This window comes from Balaenoptera borealis, assembly GCF_965194805.1.
Source record: "Balaenoptera borealis genome assembly, chromosome: X".
NCBI lineage: Eukaryota > Metazoa > Chordata > Mammalia > Artiodactyla > Balaenopteridae > Balaenoptera > Balaenoptera borealis.
The window spans coordinates 127,835,914-127,855,798 of NC_138881.1; the positions used below are offsets into that span (position 1 = coordinate 127,835,914).

General features: G+C 44.9%; 1 long non-coding RNA gene across 3 annotated transcripts; it reads right to left on the bottom strand.

The window, feature by feature from the left end:
• Window positions 1-321: 321 nt before the first annotated feature.
• Window positions 322-19,594, bottom strand: LOC309620472. Of its 3 annotated transcripts, none has more exons than XR_014239563.1 (4): window positions 14,249-19,594; window positions 7,038-10,752; window positions 2,559-6,278; window positions 322-2,519 (listed from the first exon to the last, which is right to left on the bottom strand). It is a non-coding gene; the product is annotated as an uncharacterized lncRNA (long non-coding RNA). The 3 variants fall into 3 exon arrangements; XR_014239564.1 differs by having other exon boundaries at window positions 7,038-7,192; window positions 10,532-19,594; XR_014239565.1 differs by having other exon boundaries at window positions 7,038-19,594.
• Between the last annotated feature and the right edge of the window lie 291 nt (window positions 19,595-19,885).

Genomic DNA, 19,885 nt, shown 5'->3' on the forward strand with positions numbered 1-19,885 from the left:
TCTTACCTTTTACAAGCATTAGTTCTACTAGGTTCCCAGTAAGGTGGGTCAGGGAGAACTTCCTGCACTTAACTTGGCAATTGCCTGTAGAGGATTCTGCTGATAAATGGCACATCTCTTTGATGTGTTTTGAATAATTTCATTTAAAAAAAAATTTTTTTAATTTATTTAGTTTTGGCTGTGTTGGGTCTTCGTTGCTGCGCGTGGGCTTTCTCTAGTTGTGGCGAGCGGGGGCTACTCTTTGTTGCGGTGCGCGGGGCTCTCATTATGGTGGCTTCTCTTGTTGTAGAGCATGGGCTCTAGGCACGCGGGCTTCAGTAGTTGTGGCATGTGGGCTCAGTAGTTGTGGCTCGTGGGCTCTAGAGCGCAGGCTCAGTAGCTGTGGCTCACGGGCTTAGTTGCTCCACGGCATGTGGGATCTTCCCCGACCAGGGCTCGAACCCGTGTCCCCTGCATTGGCAGGCGGATTCTTAACCACTGCACCACCAGGGAAGCCCCAAATAATTTCATTTTTTTTTTAGTGGACATAGTAAGAGTCTAGTACCTTTAAAATTCCTCTCTTACTCAGATGATTTTTGTTGATGACACAACAGCACTAACCAGGCAAATAGGGATTGTGGTATAAGAATGATTTTGAATTCCCATAGCCCAAACCTCTTTTAGCCCCCTTTTCAGTTCATTTGCCCATTTCCTTCTGTGGAGCTTTTTTTTTTTTTTTTAATGAACAAAAGCTTCTTATCGTGAAAAGCCGAGCTCCTGTGTCTGGAGTCTGCCGTGTTTTACCAGCAGCTTTGGCAGCTCTAGCCAGACAATCCTGGCCTTTAGCAACTTCCTCCTTCTGTCCCGTGTGAGCTCTGCAATGATTTATTGATATCTGAGCAGGCAGTTGTAAAGCCTCTGACGAATCAACTATCAATTTTTCCATGAGATATTTTAGTTCCTATGGAATCCAGAAATCCTCTATTTTTTCAAATTCATCCTGTGGTTTGGCCTGATACCAAACATATAGTTATTATTTATATATTGTATATAAACTGTATATACAAAATATGTATTCATTTTAAGTCCATAACCAAGAATTGCAGCCCTAGTCACTGACATTAACTTGTCTGCTTGTGCAGGCTTAATTGCAGACAAAACAAACCTCCACGGTTTTATGACAAGTCACCACAGTACAGGAAGCTTTAGGTGGGCTGCTTTTTTTTCTAAATTTATTTTATTGAAGTATAGCAGCTGATTTACAATGTTGTGTTAATTTCTACTGTACAATCAAAGTGATTGATTTATACATATACATATATATACATTCTTTTTCATATTCTTTTCCATTATGGTTTATCACAGGATATTGAATATAGTTGTTCCCTGTGCTATACAGTAGGACCTTGTTGCTTATCCATTCTGTATATAATAGTTTGCATCTGCTAATCCCAAACTCCTTCCCTCCCCCACCCCAATCCCCTTGGCAACCACAAGTCTGTTCTCTATGCCTGTGAGTGTTTCTGTTTCGTAGATAAGTTCTTTTTTTTTTTGGCTGCACCTCGCAGCATGCGGGATTTTAGTTCCCCGACCAGGGATCGAACTCGTGCCCCCTGCAGTGGAAGCGCGGAATCTTAACCACTGGACCGCCAAGGAAGTCCATGGATGAGTTCATTTGTGTCATATTTTAGATTTAAGTGGGCCACTTTTATCCCAAGTACATGACCCATGAGTAAACGTCATCAAATGTGCGATATGAATAGGGATATCGGATGAATCAGGTTGGGGTTTTCACAGTTTGGAACCCCCAAAGCTGGGGGAGAGACTGGAAGCCAATTTCAGTTGTTCAAAAGCCTCTTCAGGTTCCAGACACAAAGCAGAGACCGGGAGAATGTCCATGCAGTTGCTCCATCTGAGGTTTGGTCTGCTATGCAAAAGCCGGAGTGAATCCACTGTGGATTATACTGAACTAGTCCCCAAACTGGCTAATTATTTTCAGTCGGAGTAAGCTGTTTTATCTGCGAAATGGGCCGACTCCTAGACTCTAACACTCTATGGCCGGCAACTGACAACAGATGCTCTAAATACTCGACCTGAGTTTAGCAAGACTGCAATTCGCCTGGTGAGGCTTATGTGCTTATTCAGGGAGAAATTGTAAGAAAACCCCAAAGCAGGCAGATTCTTAACTGCGCCACCAGGGAAGTCCCTCAGTCTTACTTTTTTAACCACTCTCATAATCTCTGCCTTTTAATTGGTCTGTTTAATCCATTTACATGTGATGGTTAGGTTTAAGTCTATCATCTTGCTATTTATTTTCTACTTGTCCCATCTGTTCTTTGTTCCTTTTCTCCTCTATTCCTGATTTCTTTTGATTAATCAAATATTTCTGGTATTCTGTTTTTTCTCTGCTGTTGGCTTGTGAGCTCTAATAACTGAGACCACTGGTTCTACTCAGGAGCCCCCTCCTCCTGCACCGTATTCTGGAAAGTACCTCCAGGCGGAAGTGCAGGCTGCGCGTAGCGGTCGCCACATGTGTTTGCCTTCTTTTTTTTTTTTTTTTTTTTTGTGTGTGTGTTTGCCTTCTGATCACAATCTTGCGCTGCCTGTTGGCCAGCAAGTCATCTGTATCCTGAATAACCTTAGAGCTCTCTGGTGGACACATCTCTCTAAGTTTTCCCATAAATGCCTAGAGGCAATAATAAGAGAGTGTGGAGCTTGCTTTGGCAGCAGATATACTAAAATTGGAACGACACAGAGAAGATTAGCATGGCCCCAGCACAAGGATGACATGCAAATTCGTGAAGCATTCCATATGTAAAAAATAAGAAGAAGAAGAGAGTGTGAAACTCTCGAGGAGTCCCTTGCTATAAATATTAGACTTTTTCCATAAGCAAAAGCAAACAAGAATTTAGACTCATCTGCTAGAGGAACAAGAAAGAAAGAAAGAAAATGCAGGACAATGATCAGATACAGAAAAGCTTGTGCAGACAATGGTACCAAAGTCAGAAGAGTCGCAGGAGTTCATGAAACAATAAATGTATTTACTTCTTCGGGCTCTTGTACAAATCTATGTGATGGTTGATTATTTTTACCAAATTTTCCTTCCACTATGGGATGAATGTGTCTCCCCCAAAAATTCATATGTTGGGGACTTCCCTGGTGGTGCAGTGGTTAAGAATCCGCCTGCCAATGCAGGGGACACGGGTTCGAGCCCTGGTCCGGGAAGATCCCACATGCCGCGGAGCAACTAAGCCCGTGCGCCACAACTACTGAGCCTGCACTCTAGAGCCCATGAGCCACAGCTACTGAGCCCGTGTGCCACAACTACTGAAGCCTGTGCCTAGAGCCCGTGCTCTGCAACAAGAGAAGCCACTGCAATGAGAAGCCCATGCACCACAACAAAGAGTAGCTCCCGCTCTCCGCAACTAGAGAAAGCCCGTGTGCAGCAACAAAGCCCCAACGCAGCCAAAAATAAAAAATTAATTAATTAATTAATTTTAAAAAAATTCATATGTTGAAGCCCCAATCCCCAATGGGATGGTATTTGGAGGTGGAGACATTGGGAGGTAATTAAGTTTAGATGAGATCATGAGGGGCATGAGGGGGGGCCCTTATAAGGGATTAGTGCCCTTAAGAGAAGAAGAAGATAGAGATCTCGTTCTTTCCAAACAAAAGCGCATAGCAAAGGCTGTGGGAGAACACAGTGAGAAGGGAGCTCGCTACAAGAAGTGAGCTCTCACCAGGAACCACATCTGCTGGCATCTTGATCTAGGACGTCCAGCCTTCAGCACTGTGAGAAATAAATGTCTATAGTTTAAGCACCCTGCCCCCCACCCCCAGGTCTATGTTATTTTGTTATAGCAGCCCAAGCTGATTAAGGCATCTTTATTTTTTACTGGAAGTGTGGGAATTTAGGGGGTGAGTGCCTTTTAAAAATTATCCCTTGTTTTTTGAATTCTTTTATAACGTGTGTGTTACATTCCTTCTAGCTGAGCTCTTCACAAAGGATTTTGTTTTACACATGACTATGGCTTATCCCTTTAGTAAACTATTTGTATTGTTTCTGTATCTCGAATTTAACTAACATCTTTATTCTCTAGGGTTCAAAAGATGCAACAATTTGTTTCAGCTTGGGGTGCTTTTCCAGCACGGTGTGACATGACCGCTTCTGTCATCCCCATTTCCTTTCAGAAGCCACAGAGTAACCAGATCAGGTGCTTTCCCCCCAGGAGCTACACAGACACTCCCTCTGGAGGACAGAATATGGCAGCCTCTAAGTTGCACAGCAAGCCCCTCTCCCCAGCAGGTTTGTGGTGATTCCAGAGGCAGTGAGAACACACATTCCTTGGTCAGAGAAAGTATCTGTGTGGGAACTGCAGAGGGAAAGGAACAGCAGCCCGTATTGGTGGGAAGCGAGACATTTCTCAGGAAGTTGCAGAATAAGCAGCACCAGTATCTGCCAGAAAAGGCAAGAATGGATTAGCCCCAGGAAAGGAGGAAATGTTATTGACACAGAGGTTCCCCACTTCCCATGTCTCAAAGTCCCACAGTCTGTGAGCTTTGAGCCGTTTGCCAAGTGTTTCCTAGCTGAGGGTCTTGCCCTCTAGGCTCTCCTGATTGGTCCCTGCAATTCCTGCCTCCTCCGATCTGTTTCTCCAAAATCCCTCTGCCTGGGAGTCTTCGGCTTCTTCGGATAAAGATATACAGGGTCTTTCTTCCTTTCTCCCCCTTACAGGTTGGCCAGAGTAGAGATCACTCCCTTTAGAGAGTTCCAACTGAGCAACTGACACTGCTTCACGCTGCCAAGTGCTTCAGCAACTTCTGGGGCTTTATTTATTTATTTTTTAATAAATTTATTTCTTTTTTGGCTGCGTTGGGTCTTCATTGCTGCGCATGGGCTTTCTCTAGTTGTGGCAAGTGGGGGCTACTCTTCGTTGCAGTGCGGGCTTCTCATTGTGGTGGCCTCTCTTGTTTCGGAGCGCGGGCTCTAGGCGTGCGGGCTTCAGTAGTTGCAGCACGTGGGCTCAGTAGTTGTGGCTCACAGGCTCTAGAGCGCAGGCTCAGTAGTTGTGGCGCATGGGCTTAGTTGCTCCGCGGCATGTGGGATCTTCCCAGACCAGGGCTCAACCCCATGTCCCGTGCATTGGCAGGCAGATTCTTAACCACTGCACCACCAGGGAAGTCCCCACTTCTGGGGCTTTAAATGGTAATATCAGGTGGCCAGGAAGGCATGTGGATGACCTCAGAGTCCTGGGCAGTTTCTCAATGGCATCAGCCTTGCTGACCATCTAAATAGGAAGAGCTCGTTTTCCTCTCACTGCGACAAGAAAAAGGTAGAATTATATTGCATTTTGCTCTCCTTTCCAGTACTGACATCCAACAGCTTAACACCTTATTAATAACAGAGAGACAACAGGAAAATCTCTAAACACTTGGAAACTAAACAACACAATTCTAAACAATCCATGGGTCAAAGAGGAAGTCCTGAGGGAAATTTTAAAAGTCTACTGAGCTGGATGAAAATGAAAATTCAGCAGAGCAAAATGTGTGGGACAGCTAAAGCAGTGCTGAGAGGGAAATTTATAGCACTAAAATGCATACATTAGAAAAGATGATAAGTCTCAAATCAATGACCTGAGTTCCCACCTCAAGAAAGTAGAAAAAGAAGCACAAAAGGAACCTAAAGCAAGCAGAAGGAAGGAAACAATAAAGGTAGGACCAGAAATCAAGGACAATGGAAGCAGAAAAACAAATGAGAAAACTAATGAAACAAAAGATCAATAAAATTGACAAACCTTTAGAAGACTGAGAAAGAAAAAAGGGAGGGACTTCCCTGGTGACACAGTGGATAGGACTCTGTGCTCTCAATTCAGGGGGCCTGGGTTCGATCCCTGGTCAGGGAACTAGATTCCACATGCATGCCACAACTAAGAGTTCACATGCCACAACTAAGAAGCCCATGTGCCGCAACTAAGGAGCCTGCCTGCTGTATCTAAGACCCGGCACAACCAAATAAATAAATAAATAAATATTTTTTAAAAAGAAAGAAAGAAAGAAAAAAGGGAGAAGAAACAAATAACGAGTACCAGGAACGAAATAGGGGATATCACCATAGACCCTTCAGGCATCAAAAGGGTCATAAGGAATTCTACCAATAATTTACATAAATGTGACAATTTAAATAGAAATGGAAATGGACAGGGGCTTCCCTGGCAGTCCAGTGGTTAAGACTCCACGCTTCCACTGCAGGGTGCACAGGTTCGATCCCTGGTCGGGGAACTAAGATCTCAGATGCTGTGCTGCACGGCCAAAAATAAAAATAAAAATAAAGAAATTGAGGGCTTCCCTGGTGGCGCAGTGGTTAAGAATCTGCCTGCCAATGCGGAGAACACAGGTTCGAGCCCTGGTCCAGGAAGATCCCACGTGCTGCAGAGCAACTAAGCCCGCGCACCCCAACTACTGAAGCCTGTGCGCCTAGAGCCCATGCTCTGCAACAAGAGAAGCCACCGCAATGAGAAGCACACGCACCGCAACGAAGAGTAGCCCCCGCTCGCCGCAACTAGAGAAAGCCCACATGCAGCAACGAAGACCCAACACAGCCAAAAATAAATAAATAAATAAAATAAATTTATTTAAAAAAAAAAAAAAAAAAAAAGAAATTGAAGTAGACAAATTCCTCAAAAACACGAACTACCAAATCTCGCCCAATATAAAATAAACAATTTGAATAATCCTGTAACTATTAAGGAAATCGAATTGATGATTTAAAATCTCCCCAAAAAAGAAACTTCTAGTCATAGATGGTTTCACTGGAGAATTCTGCCAAACATTTAAAGAAGAATTAATATCCATTCTACACAATCTCTTCTAAAAAATGGAAGAGGAGGGAGTATTTCTTAATTTATTTTATGAAGCTAGTATTACTCTGACACCAAAACCAGACAAAGAACATTTAAAAAGAGAAGACTACAAACCAGTATCCCTCATGAACATAGACACAAAAATGCTTAACAAAATATCAGTGAATGAAATTCAGCAAAATATGGAAAGACATATACCATGACCAAGGAGAGTCTTATTCCAGAGATGCAGGCTGGTTAAATATTTGAAAATTAATCAGGGACTTCCCTGGCAGTCCAGTGGTTAAGACTCCGTGCTTCCACTGCACAGGGCGCAGTTTCAATCCCTGGTCGGAGAACTAAGATCCCACATGCTGCGTGGCATGGTCAAAAAAAAAATTACAATATCATTTATATCATTTACAAGAGCTCAAAAAAATTAAATGCTTAGGTATAAATCTAACGAAACTTATATAGGACTTACATGCTGAAAATTACAAAAAACTCATGAAAGATCTAAATAAATGGAGAGACACAACTTGTTCATGTATTGGAAGACTCAACATAGTAAAGATATCAATTCTCCCCAAATTGACATGCAGATTTAATGCAATTCCTATAAAAATCCCAGGAAGATTTCTTATAGATATAAACAACATTATTCTAAAATTTATATTGAAAGGCAAAGGAATTAGAATAGCTAGAATAGTTTTTGAAAAGCAGAATAAAATGAGAAGAATCAGTCTACCCAATTTCAAGACTTATTACACAGCTACAGTAATTAGGATGGTATGTTGTTGGCAGGGGAAAGTCAAATAAATCAATGGAAGAGAAGGGCGACCCAGAAATAGACCTGCACAGATATAACTAACTGATTTTTTTTTTTTAAGATATTCGCCATGTATTTCTTCTTTTAGGTCTTTTTTTTTTTAAATTTATTTTTATATTTATTTTTGACTGTGTTGGGTCTTTGTTTCTGTGCGAGGGCTTTCTCTAGTTGCGGCAAGCGGGGGCCACTCTTCATCGCGGTGCGCGGGCCTCTCACTATCGCGGCCTCTCGTTGCGGAGCACAGGCTCCAGACGCGCAGGCTCAGTAGTTGTGGCTCACGGGCCCAGTTGCTCCGTGGCATGTGGGATCTTCCCAGACCAGGGCTCGAACCCGTGTCCCCTGCATTGGCAGGCAGATTCTCAACCACTGCGCCACCAGGGAAGCCCATAACTAACTGATTTTCGACAAATGTACAAAAGCAATTTAATGGAGGAAGGGTAAACTTTCAAGCTATTGTCCTGGAGCAACTGGACATCCAGAGACAAAAAAAATAAACCTTGACCTAAGTCTCTACGTCTCACACTTTATTCTCAAAATTAACTCAAAATGGATCATGGACATAAATGTAAAACTTTTAGGGGAAAAAAAAGAGAGAAAACCTTTGGGACCTAGGGCTAGGTGAAGAATTCGTAGATTTGACACCAAAAGCATGATCCGTACAAGAAAACATTGATAAATTAGACTTCATTAGAATTAAGAAACTTTTGCTTTCTAAAAGACTCTGTTAAGTAAGAGGATGAAAAGACAAACAACAGACTGGGAGAAAATATTTATAAACCACATATCTGAAAAAGGACTAGTATCTTCAATATATAAAGAATTCAAAATCCAAAAGTAAAAACAAACAATCCAATTAGAAAATGGACAAAAGACATGAAAAGACATTTTACCAAAGAAGGTATACAGATGGCCGATAAGCACATGAAAGGATGTTCAACATCATTTTCCACTAGGAGAATGCAAACTAAAATCACAATGAGATTATCACTACATGCCTGTCAGAGTAGCTAAAATAAAAAATAGTGATAATGCCAAATGTCAGTGAGGATGCAGAGAACTGAATCACTCATACGTGCTGATGGGAATGCAAAATGGTACTGCCTCTCTGGAAAACAGTTTGGCAGTTTCCTATAAAATTAAACATGCAGCAACCATATGACCTAGCAATTGTAGTCCTGGGTATTTATCCTAGAGAAGTGAAGACTTATGTTCACACAAAAATCTGTACATGAATGTTTATTGCAGTATGTAGTTCGTTTGTCATAGCCAAGAACTGCAAAGAATTCAGATGTTCTTCAATAAGGGATGGTTAAACAACTGTGGTCCATCCACACGATGGAGCATTCAGCAATACAAAGAAAGGAACTCGTGATACGCTCAGTAATTTGGAAGAATCTCCAGAGAACTGTGCTCAGTGTAAAAATCCAACTCTGGGACTTCCCTGGCAGTGCAGTGGTTAAGACCCTGTGCTTCCAGTGCAGGGGGGCACAGGTTCGATCCCTGGTCAGGGAACTAAGATCCCGCATGCCACATGGTGCAGCCAAAAAAACAAAACAAAACAGATCCTGGCTACCCGGGAATAAGGAAGGGGTGGGGCCGAGGGAAGTGGGTGTGATTATAAAAGGGAACAGGAGGGAACCTCGTGGTCAATGTCAGTACCTAGTTGTAATATCACATTTTAATTTTGCAAGATGTTACCACCATTGGGGAACTAGGTGAAGGGGACAGGAGAGCTCTCGGTATTGTTTTTGTTGTTGTTGTTTTTACAACTGCATGTGAATCTGCAATTATCTCAAACTGAAAAAGTTCAATATAAAAAATGGACAAAAGATTTAAATAGACATTTTACCAAAGAAAACATATGAGTGGATAATAAGCACATGAAAAGAAGCTCATCTTATTTGTCCTTCGGGAAATAATTTAAAACCAAAATGAGAGGACTTCCCCGGTGGTGCAGTGGGTAAGAATTCGCCTGCCAATGCAGGGGGCACAGGTTCGATCCCTGGACCCGGAAGATCCCACAAGCTGCGGAGCAACTAAGCCCTTGTGACACAACTGCTGAGCCCGTGTGCCACAACTACTGAGCCCACGTGCCACAACTACTGAGCCCACGTGCCACAACTACTGAAGCCCATGCGCCTGGAGCCCGTGCTCCGCAACAAGAGAAGCCACTGCAATGAGAAGCCCGTGCACCACGACAAAGAGTAGCCCCTGCTTGCCGCAACTAGAGAAAGCCTGTGTGCAGCAACGAAGACCCAACGCAGCCAAAAATTAATAAATAAATTAATTAATTAATTTTAAAAAATGAGATGTCACTTTACACCCACTGGAATGGCCAGAACAAAAAACAATTGTTGGAGAGGATGTGGAGAGACTGGAACCTTCATCTATTGTTGGTGGTTGTGATGGTTCATTTTATGTGTCCACTTGGGTGGGCCCTGGAATGCCAGATATCTGGTTAAACATTATTTCTGGTGTGTCTGTGAGGGTGTTTCCAGAAGAGATGAACATTTGAATCGGTTAGACTGAGGAAAGCAGATGGCCCTTCCCAATGGGGGTGGACCTCCACAAACCCCTTGAGGGCCTGAATAGAACACAAAGACCCGGGGAGAATCTCCTCTCTCTGCCCGACTGTGAGCTGGTGTCATTGGTGGTCTCTCCTGACCTTGGACTGGGATTTACACCATCAGGTCCCCTGGTTCTCAGGCCTTTGAAGTCAGACTGGAATTCATATTACCGGCTTGCTGACTTTAGATTGTGGGACCTCTGAGCCTCCATAATTGCATGAGCCAATTCCTTATAATAAATCTCATGGTATGTGTGTGTGTATATATATATATAAAATCTCCTGTATTCCAGACATTGCAGACATAGTCTTCCTTACCTCCAGTGTGGACCAGCAGTCCAATTTCCCCTTGGTAGTCAGGATCAATCGCCCCAGCCAGCACAGGAAGTCCATTCCTTGCCTGTTGATTCAGAGGCATGAGGAGCCCAAAGTGGCTGAGGGACAGTTTTAACTTCCGGTTCAATGGAATCATTGTTGTGTTTCCTTGTGGAAGCCTCCTCCCTCTGGAGCTAAGACCTCTAGGCCAGCAGAGCATGATGCTGCAGAAACAGGAAGCAAAGCTTTTGCCCATGGGTCACTGGGGGTAATAGAGAGTGGTGCCACCCCCATTTCCAGCCCCTGATGCCTGCACCGTGAATCCTGGCTGTGGGAAAAACGGCACCGTACACTGAACGCTGACTCTGAGTGTATACAGCCTTCTGGAGAACCTTGCCCCTGCCCCAGAGGGTATCTCCACCTAGCTGGCACTGTAAGTGAGTCTGCAAGGGGCCCTTCCACCCATCTATCAAGCCAGCTGCCCTTTCCACAGTGGAAGTGGTCCAAGGTAATCAACCTGCCACCAGGGAGCTGGCTGATCAGTCTGGGGATTGGTACCATATTGGGACTCAGTACTAGTCTCTGTTGTTGGCAGATTGGGCACTCAGCAGTGGCCATAGCCGGGCTGGACTTGGTGAGTGGAAGTCCACGTTGCTGCACCTTCCATCATAGAATGAATACCATATGCACTAATATTTAAAGTGTTTTCATTTGGTAAATTATCTTGCTTCTTGCTTATCTTACTGAATTTAGGTCAGATTGACAACAATTTACTTGCAGGGGATAATGTCTATCATCTCAACTGTTTTAATGTTTTATGTTAATAAATCTCATGGTAGCAAAGCAATGACATATTGTCAGGAATGGAAGAGAGTTTTTAAAGTAATTTTCACAAGCTCAGGATATTCATTTTACACTTTTCTCTAAAATGAAGCAAGTGATGCTGTATTTTCAAAATTCATCTTCAATCTTTCTTTTTTTTCATTTGGTTGCGCTGGGTCTTAGATGTGGCAGGCGGGCTCCTTAGTTGCGGCACACGGGCTCCTTAGTTGTGGCATGCAAACTCTTAGTTGCGACATGCACGTGGGATCTAGTTCCTTGACCAGGGATCGAACCTGGGCCCCTTGCATTGGGAGCGAGGAGTCTTATCCACTTCGACACCAGGGAAGTCCCTTCAATCCTTCATCAATAGCCAGTTCCAACAAATTATCCTGTAAAGTCGTAGTCAAATTTAAAGAATCTTTTAGAGAAATGCAAATCAAAACTACAGTGAGGTATCACCTCGCACCGGTCAGGATGGCCATCACCAAAAAGTTGACAAATAGAGAATTCCCTGGTGGTCCCGTGGTGAGGACTCAGGTCTTTGCTCCAGAGACAATCTATATTTGCATCTGGCAGACAGTTGGGACACTAGAAATCCCGGATTTCCTTAATCCAGTTTCCAGGGATCTAAATAGCTCAGATCTTGAGTACAGTCCCTTACAGGACAGAGCTGCAATCTTTTAGAGGGCTCTTCTAGTTCCACCTTACACTTACTCCTAGACCTTTGGGTCTTTAACCCAAAGCATGAGGTGCCACCTCTTTGATGGGCCCTGAACTCCAAGTTTTGATCCCCTGCCACATGAGTCTGTCAACAGCTGTGCTCAGCTTCTCAGACTCTCAGCTGCCTCTCCTGGACTCAGCAGGTGGCCTTAGGGGATAAGTCCCCTTAAATGCTGAGCTCACATCTCTTTCACTTTCCTCTTTCTTCCATATTTTGGCCTCAATTCTTCACCACCTGTTATCACTTGGACATTTTCAAGCAAATGTTTTTCATACTTTGTTGAGCTTGTCTAGTTGTTCTCAATGAGAACTGTGGTTCAAATTGCTTATTCTATCATTGCCAGCCACAGAAGTCATTCAGCACCATGATTTGAGGCTCTCTTTATGCCACTGGGTCTACATGTAAATCTTTTTGTGCTTGCTTGGTTGGTCGGTTGGGTTTTTATTTATTTATTTATTTATTTTTGGCTGCACTGGGTCTTCTTTGCTGCGCGCGGGCTTTCTCTAGTTGCAGCGAGCGGGGGCTACTCTTCGTTGCAGTGCTTGGGCTTCTCATTGCGGTGGCTTCTCTTGTTGCAGAGCACGGGCTCTGGGCGCGTGGGCTTCAGTAGTTGTGGCACGCGGTCTCAGTAGTTGTGGCTCGCGGGCTCTAGAGCACAGGCTCAGTAGTTGTGGCGCACGGGCTTAGTTGCTCCGCGGCATGTGGGATCTTCCCGGACCAGGGCTCGACCCCGTGTCCCCTGCACTGGCAGGCGGATTCTTAACCACTGCGCCACCAGGGAAGTCCTGTTTATTTTTTTGTCGTGCCCGGCAGCCTGCAGGATCTTAGTTCCCCAAACAGGGACTGAACCCGAGCCCCGGCAGCGAAAGCCCCGAGTCCTAACCACTGGACCACCAGGGAATTCTCTACACGTAAACCTTGCTTGCAAAGACGGCACAGTGCTCCCTAACGTCCTATCTGCTTCCTCAATGATGGACGTTCAGATTGCCTGCACCTTCTTGTCACTGAAAATAAAGCTACAATGAGCTTTGTCACACATGTGACACCTTACACTTTGTGTCTTAGGTGACACAGAATTACAGGGTCTTAGGCCAGGTGTATACATACTTTTTTTTTTTTACATTTTGGCCATGCCGCAAGGCATGTGGGATCTTAGTTCCCCGACCAGGGATAGAACCCACACCGCCTGTTGTAGAAGTGTTAACCAATGGACTGCCAGGGAAGTCCCAGGTGTATACATACTTTTTTTATATTAAATTTATTATTTTTTAAATTTAAGTTTGTTACTATCCTTTTTTTTCTTCCAGTTCTATTGAGATATAACTGACATCCAGCACTGTATGAGTTAAAGGTGTCCAGCACAATGATCTGACTTACATACATCGTGCAATGATCATCATAGTAAGTTGGGTGAACATTCATTGTCTCACATAGATATAAAATTAAACAAATAGAAATTATTTTTTTACATGCTGTGGAGCAACTAAGCCTGGGCTTCAGTAGTTGCGGCACGCGAGCTTCAGTAGTTATGGCTCTCGGGCTCTAGAGCGCAGGCTCAGTAGTTGTGGCGCACGGGCTTAGTTGCTCCATGACATGTGGGATCTTCCTGGACCGGGGCTCGAACCCGTGTCCCCTGCATTGGCAGGCGGAGTCTTAACCACTGTGCCACCAGGGAAGCCCTCATTGCTGTTTTAATTTAATTTACATTTCTCTGATAATCAATGGGCTTGAGCATCTTCTTTTTATGCTTCTCAGTATTTTGGGTTTTTCTTCTGTAAACTCCCTATTCATATGCTTTGCCCGTTTTTGGCATTTTAATTTTAATTCTTTTCCAGCTTAATTGAGATATAATTGACATATAACCATTGAAGTACACTGTAAGTCAGGAAAACGGAAACTACACTAAGTATTTCAACAGAGAGGATTTAATACGGAGAATTTATTAAGCAGGAAGCAGAAGACTGGGCATTGGAGGAACTGAGATAGCACAAAGGCAATAGCTACAGGGAGCCGTTGCCCACCTTCAGGGCTGGGAGAACACAAGGAAGAGCTTGGATGTGGGTCTCAAAGCTCAGAGGAGGGGCCCTGCAGAGTTGGAAATCAGACACCGAGGAGAGGGTGCTGAGTTGCCGCTGCAGAGGCTCAGGGGAAGGGCCACATCGATCTGGGACTCTCACCTCTGAGGAAGGGCGCCCCTTGGCCGGTTCTGAGAACGCTGAAATGAGCTCGGGACGGAAATCAACTGACACTGCCAGGCTGAGGGCCGAGGCTGGGCAAGAGTGCTAGGAGCAGGAAGCGAACAGGAAGGAGCAAGACCCTTGTCCACTCCTCCAGCCTTTCGGTCTTCCTCTAGCGCCCCTACTGGCGGAACCCAGCAGACAGAGCCCGAAGACAAGGCAGAAGTGTCGCGGAGCCCAGTGTGGCATAGCTCCCGCCTCTTACCCTCTTCAGCGTCTCAGCGTCAGCACAAACCCTTCTACATGTATTTGAACTGCCAGCAGCAATGGTGACAACTTTCTGTTTCTGCCTGACCAAAGGCCAGCACCTTCCATAAAAATATGCTCCCACCCTCTCCCCAAAGAGGAGAGAGGCCAATTCCCAAGAGTCCTTTTTTTTTTTTTTTTTTTTTTTTTTTTAAATCTTAGTTCCCCCACCAGGGATTGAACCCAGGCTCCGGCAGTGAGAGCGCCAAATCCTAACCACTGGACCACCAGGGAATTCCCCCAAGAGCCTTTTTAATCACCTCTGATGACAGCCACAGTGCTGCTGATGTTAATTTCTCCTCTAAATGTCATAGTTCCACTTTAATACCCTGTGATCCCGAGACTAAATTGTAAAGTCACGCATCGAAACAATTGCTATATAAAATAATAAGGGGAGAGGAGAGGAAGCAGAGAATTATATATATATATATAATGTATATATATATATATATGTATATATGTAGTATATATACCACGTCTGGGACAGTGTGAATCTCTGCTTTTGGCGGGCTAAGCTCTCTGCGGTAGTGAGGGCCAGGTCGACCTTGACCAGGGGAAGTCTATGTTGCTGAGTCCATGAATAACACAGCCCTGCCACCACGGCCACTTTGTTCAGGGGCCTGTTGAGCGAGCACTGGGGTTGCTGGGAAGGAGGCTGGCTGGCACCCACAGGGCACACCATCTCAGTCTCATTTGCAGTGGATGCCCTTCTGAAAGGTCCATCCACAGTCCTCTTTCCCAAACCTCTGCTGCCAAACTTCCAGCCCTGTTCTCTCCAAGTCATGACCATTCAGCCAAATCAGTAGCAGCTTCCTATGAATCTATGTAGGTCCATACTTCTGGCCATCTCTCAGGCCAGTCGGAATGGGCAATCAACTACATCAAGTTAAATAGCTTCTGCACAGCAAAAGAAAGAGCACTGAAAAAACAACCTATGGAAAGGGAGAGAATATTCACAAACCATCCAGCAGATAAGGGGTTAATATCCAAATATACATAACATGCAACTGAACAGCAAAAAACTACATAATCTGATTTCAAAATGGGCAAAGGGCCTGAATAGACATTTTTCCAAAGAAGACATCCAGATGGCCAACAGGATCATGGAAAGATGTACAACATCACTAATCATCAGGGCAAAGCAAATCAAAATCACAGGGTGATATCACCTCACACCCGTCAGAATGGCCATCATCAAAAAGAGAAAGGTAACAAGTGTTGGTGAAGATGCGGAGAAAAGGGAAGCCTTGTACACTGTTGGTGGGAATGTAAATTGGTGCAGGTACTTTGGAAAACAGTAAGGAAGTTCCTCCAGAAATTAAAGATAGAACTGCCATAGGATCCAGCAATTCCACTTCTGGGTATATATGCAAAGGAAATCAAATCACTTTCTTGAAGAGTTTTCTGCACCCCAATGTTCATAGCTGCACTATTTACAGTAGCCAAGACATGGAAACAAGTTAAGTGGCCTTCGATGGCTGAATGGATAAAGAAGATGCAGTGTTTATATACAATTGGATATTATTCAGCCATAAAAAAAGAAAGAAATCCTGCCACTTGGGACAACGTGCATAGAACTTGAGGACATTATGCTCAGTGAAATAAATCAGACAGAGAAAGACAAATACTGTATGTATAATCTCATTTCTGTGTGGAGTCTAAAAAAGCTGAAGTGATAGAATAGACAGTAGGATGGTGGTTGTCAGGGGCTGGGGGAAATGAAGACATGGTGGCCAAGGGCACAAACTTCCACTTAGAGGAGGAATAAGTTCTGGGATCTAAGGTACAACATGGTGACTATAGTTAATAATACTGTATTGTATACTTGAAAGTTGCTATGAACAGCAAAGTGACTCAGTCATACATATATATGCATTCTTTTTCATATTCTTTCCCATTATGGTTTATCACAGGATACTGAATATAGTTCCCTGTGCTCTACAGTAGGACTTTGTTGTTTACCCATCCTATATATACTAGTTTGCATCTGCTAATCCCAAACTCCCAATCCTTCCCTCCCCCACCCCCCTCCCCCTTGGCAACCACAACTCTGTTCTATAAGAGTAGACTTTAAACGTTCTCACTAACAACCACAACGACAAAATGATAATTCTGTGAGGTGAAGGATGTGTTCACTAACATTATCGTGGTAAACATTTTGCAACAAATACGTGTACCAAATCGTCATGTTGTACGCCTTCAACTTACATAATAGTGTATGTCAGGCTCGCCCGTGAGTGGTGCTGGCAGACTGTGCAGCGCCATCCACAAGCCAGGCTCCAGTTGCTCCCTCCTCACTCACCTGTCACGCAAAACATCCCAGGAAGCACAGACGTGGCAGAGGGAGGGGATGTGCTACAGGAGCCGGGGTCAAAGGAACCCGAGGCGCTTCCTCAGGCCGCTTTCCTTCTGAAACCACCTGAGCTCCTGTCTCTAAAATCCCACTTCCACTCATGGCGACGCACCGCTGCAAGTGCCCAAACTATGGCTTGACAGGTCAGACCGACAGCCAGTTCCGGATGGAAAACTCAGGTCACCCAGAGTCCTAAGAGTTCAGTCTCTTCCAGGGCCCGATAGCAAGCCAAATCTGCTTCTCCAAAGGAGAATGGTTATAGGAAAGATGAGGACGTGGATTTTCTACAAAACCCTAAAGGTCTGCACAGCGATCCCCCTATCGGTGCTGGCCAGAGACTCCGCACAGCCTCACTACCTTCCGCAGACATTTTGAGAATGATTGGACCTGCTGGGTCACAAGGCCCTGTTGGAAGTGCTCCTTGCACAGCAGCTTGGACTCACTGTAGAGTTATCTCCTGCTCAGATCCCCACACGAAGTGGCAGCCTTGAGTTAAACAGTCGATGGGTCAATGTGGCACACTCACCTGTGATATATATTCCACAATCGGAAAGAGTACACCAAACATTATTTTTAGAGGTGTTTGGTGTAGGTTCAGCGTCCTGTCTTTCACCTTGAAGAGGGTACCTTTACATTCTGTAGAGCATTGAACTTCCCGAAACTTCACTGAGGTTTTACTTCCCTAAATTTTCATGGAGTAAATCTCCCACCTTCTAGTTTGTGTATGTCTTACTAAGGCATCTCTAGTACTTTCTGCTTCTTGCTCATCATATTCAATCAGGATGATGTCATTGATGTAATGAACCAGTGGATGTTGTGAGAAATGGTGAGACAAAGTCTCTAAGCATTACATTATGTCAGAGAGGAGGAGAGATGACATGGCCCTTAGGTGCACTGTTGGCCCTGCCAAGCAAAAACAAAGTGCTTCTGGTGGACTTTGCAAATTGGTATGGAGTAAAATAGTCAGTAGGGCAATAGCTGCGTACCAGGGGCCAGGGGTTGTGTGTTTACTGCTTCAGTAAAGAGACTACATCTGGAACAGCAGCTGTAATTGGAGTCACTGCCTGATGAAGTTGACATCAATCCGTAGTCATTCTCCAAGATCCATCCACCTTCTGCCCAGACTCAAATAGACAAATGGGGATATGAGCAATATCATTACAACTGCAACTTTCAAGTTCAAGTTCAAGACACAAATACCTGCAGCTCCCCCTAGGACACATCTGTGTGTTCCTTCCTCTACATCAAGCCAGGGTTGTTCTGGCATCTTGATATCATTGAACTTATGCCACAGTTGAGTCCAAGTTTAAATCAACCAACCAAGTAGGCTGTTAGAATCCCTTCCAGCTGCATGGGCTAACATTAAATATAGACTCTCTGGGGGACTTCCCTGGTGGCGCAGTGGTTGAGAATCTGCCTGCCAATGCTGGGGACACGGGTTCAAGCCCTGGTCCGGGAAGATCCCACATGCCGCGGAGCAACTAAGCCCGTGCGCCACAACTACTGAGCCTGCGCTCTAGAGCCCGAGAGCCACAATTACTGAAGCCCGCGTGCCTAGAACCCATGCTCCGCAACAAGAGAAGCCACCGCAATGAGAAGCCCGCACACAGCAATGAAGAGTAGCCCCCACTCGCTGCAACTAGAGAAAGCCTGCACGCAGCAACGAAGACCCAACGCAGCCAAACAAAAAAGAATAAATAAATAAATAAAAATTTTAAAAAATATATTGACTCTCTGATAAATGCACCCAGCTCAATAAATTGTGTCTAACCCAATGTTACATTCCATCCTCTTGGTATAACATCCTTAGAATCCACTCCCACACATATTCTCCCAGATTTCTGCCAGTATTAACTAGCAAAAATCTTGCCATTCTTTTGGTGTATGAGCTATTTCCTCCTGTTTCTTGCCTGTGCCTGTCCCCCCAGAGCATGCTAAGATTGGGCGTTAGTCATGGGTCTAATGGCAACGGGTCTTGAGGGGAATAGGTGTCCCCCTGCAAAGCATCAGAGAGCTTCCACGACAGCCCTAAAAATTCTCTTACTTTTTGTAGCCGTGTAGCTGAAAGTGCTGCAAATCAAGCGCAACATTTCATTGTGCGGGTTGCAGAATCCCAAGGTCAGATGAGTTCCCAGCCTCTCCACGTTTCTCATGTGAAAGGCAGGGCAGTGGGTGGGGAGGAGTGAATGGTACCTTCAAGCCGAGAGATGCAAACAAACCCATCCCCAAAGCCCCTCTCAGGATGTGATTACTGACACCACCCCTGTTACCAGTTTCTCCATCAGCCTAGATCCAATCAGGAAGCAGAAACGATGGCAGGTCCTTCCCTAGCGCCCTGCACAAGCCTGCCAACACCTTGATCCTGGACTTCCAGCCTCCAGAACTGGGAGACAATTCATTTCTGCTGTTTAAGCCCCTCAGCTTGTAGTCCTTTGCTACAGCAGCCCCACAAACTCATACAGCCCCTAAGCCTGGAAGGAAGGGAAGGGGCTGCGACTCCTCAAACTTAGCAGCTTGGACAGGGGCCCTGATCGGTGACACTCAGTGTCCGAGGAGGGGCAGAGCCTAGCTGGTGCTGGGGTCTCTGAGCTCCGAAAAGAGCCCCAGGGGGCGGGGACCCAGACCTGTGAGGAGGAGGGGCACTGGTTGCCTGGTGTTGGTGTCTCAGAAGTGGGATGCAACAAAGCTGTTTTTGCAAGTGTTGGGAAATCTGAAAATTGGATTCAGCTGGTGCCATGCAAATGAGCTGCTGACAGCTAGGCTGAAGAGGACTCGCGAGGGTGATGCTTCCAGCGAGGCGCACATCCCTTCTTCCTCTTCTGGCCTCGCAGTCTCCCTCTCACACCCTGCGAGAGCAGAGCCTGAGATGGGGCCAGCTGGCAAAGCAGGAACGTGGCTTGCAGAGCCTCTGCTCAGGCATCAGGAAGCAGAGGACAGCAAAGTGGGTTGGGACCCAAGAGACAATGGCTTAATACCTG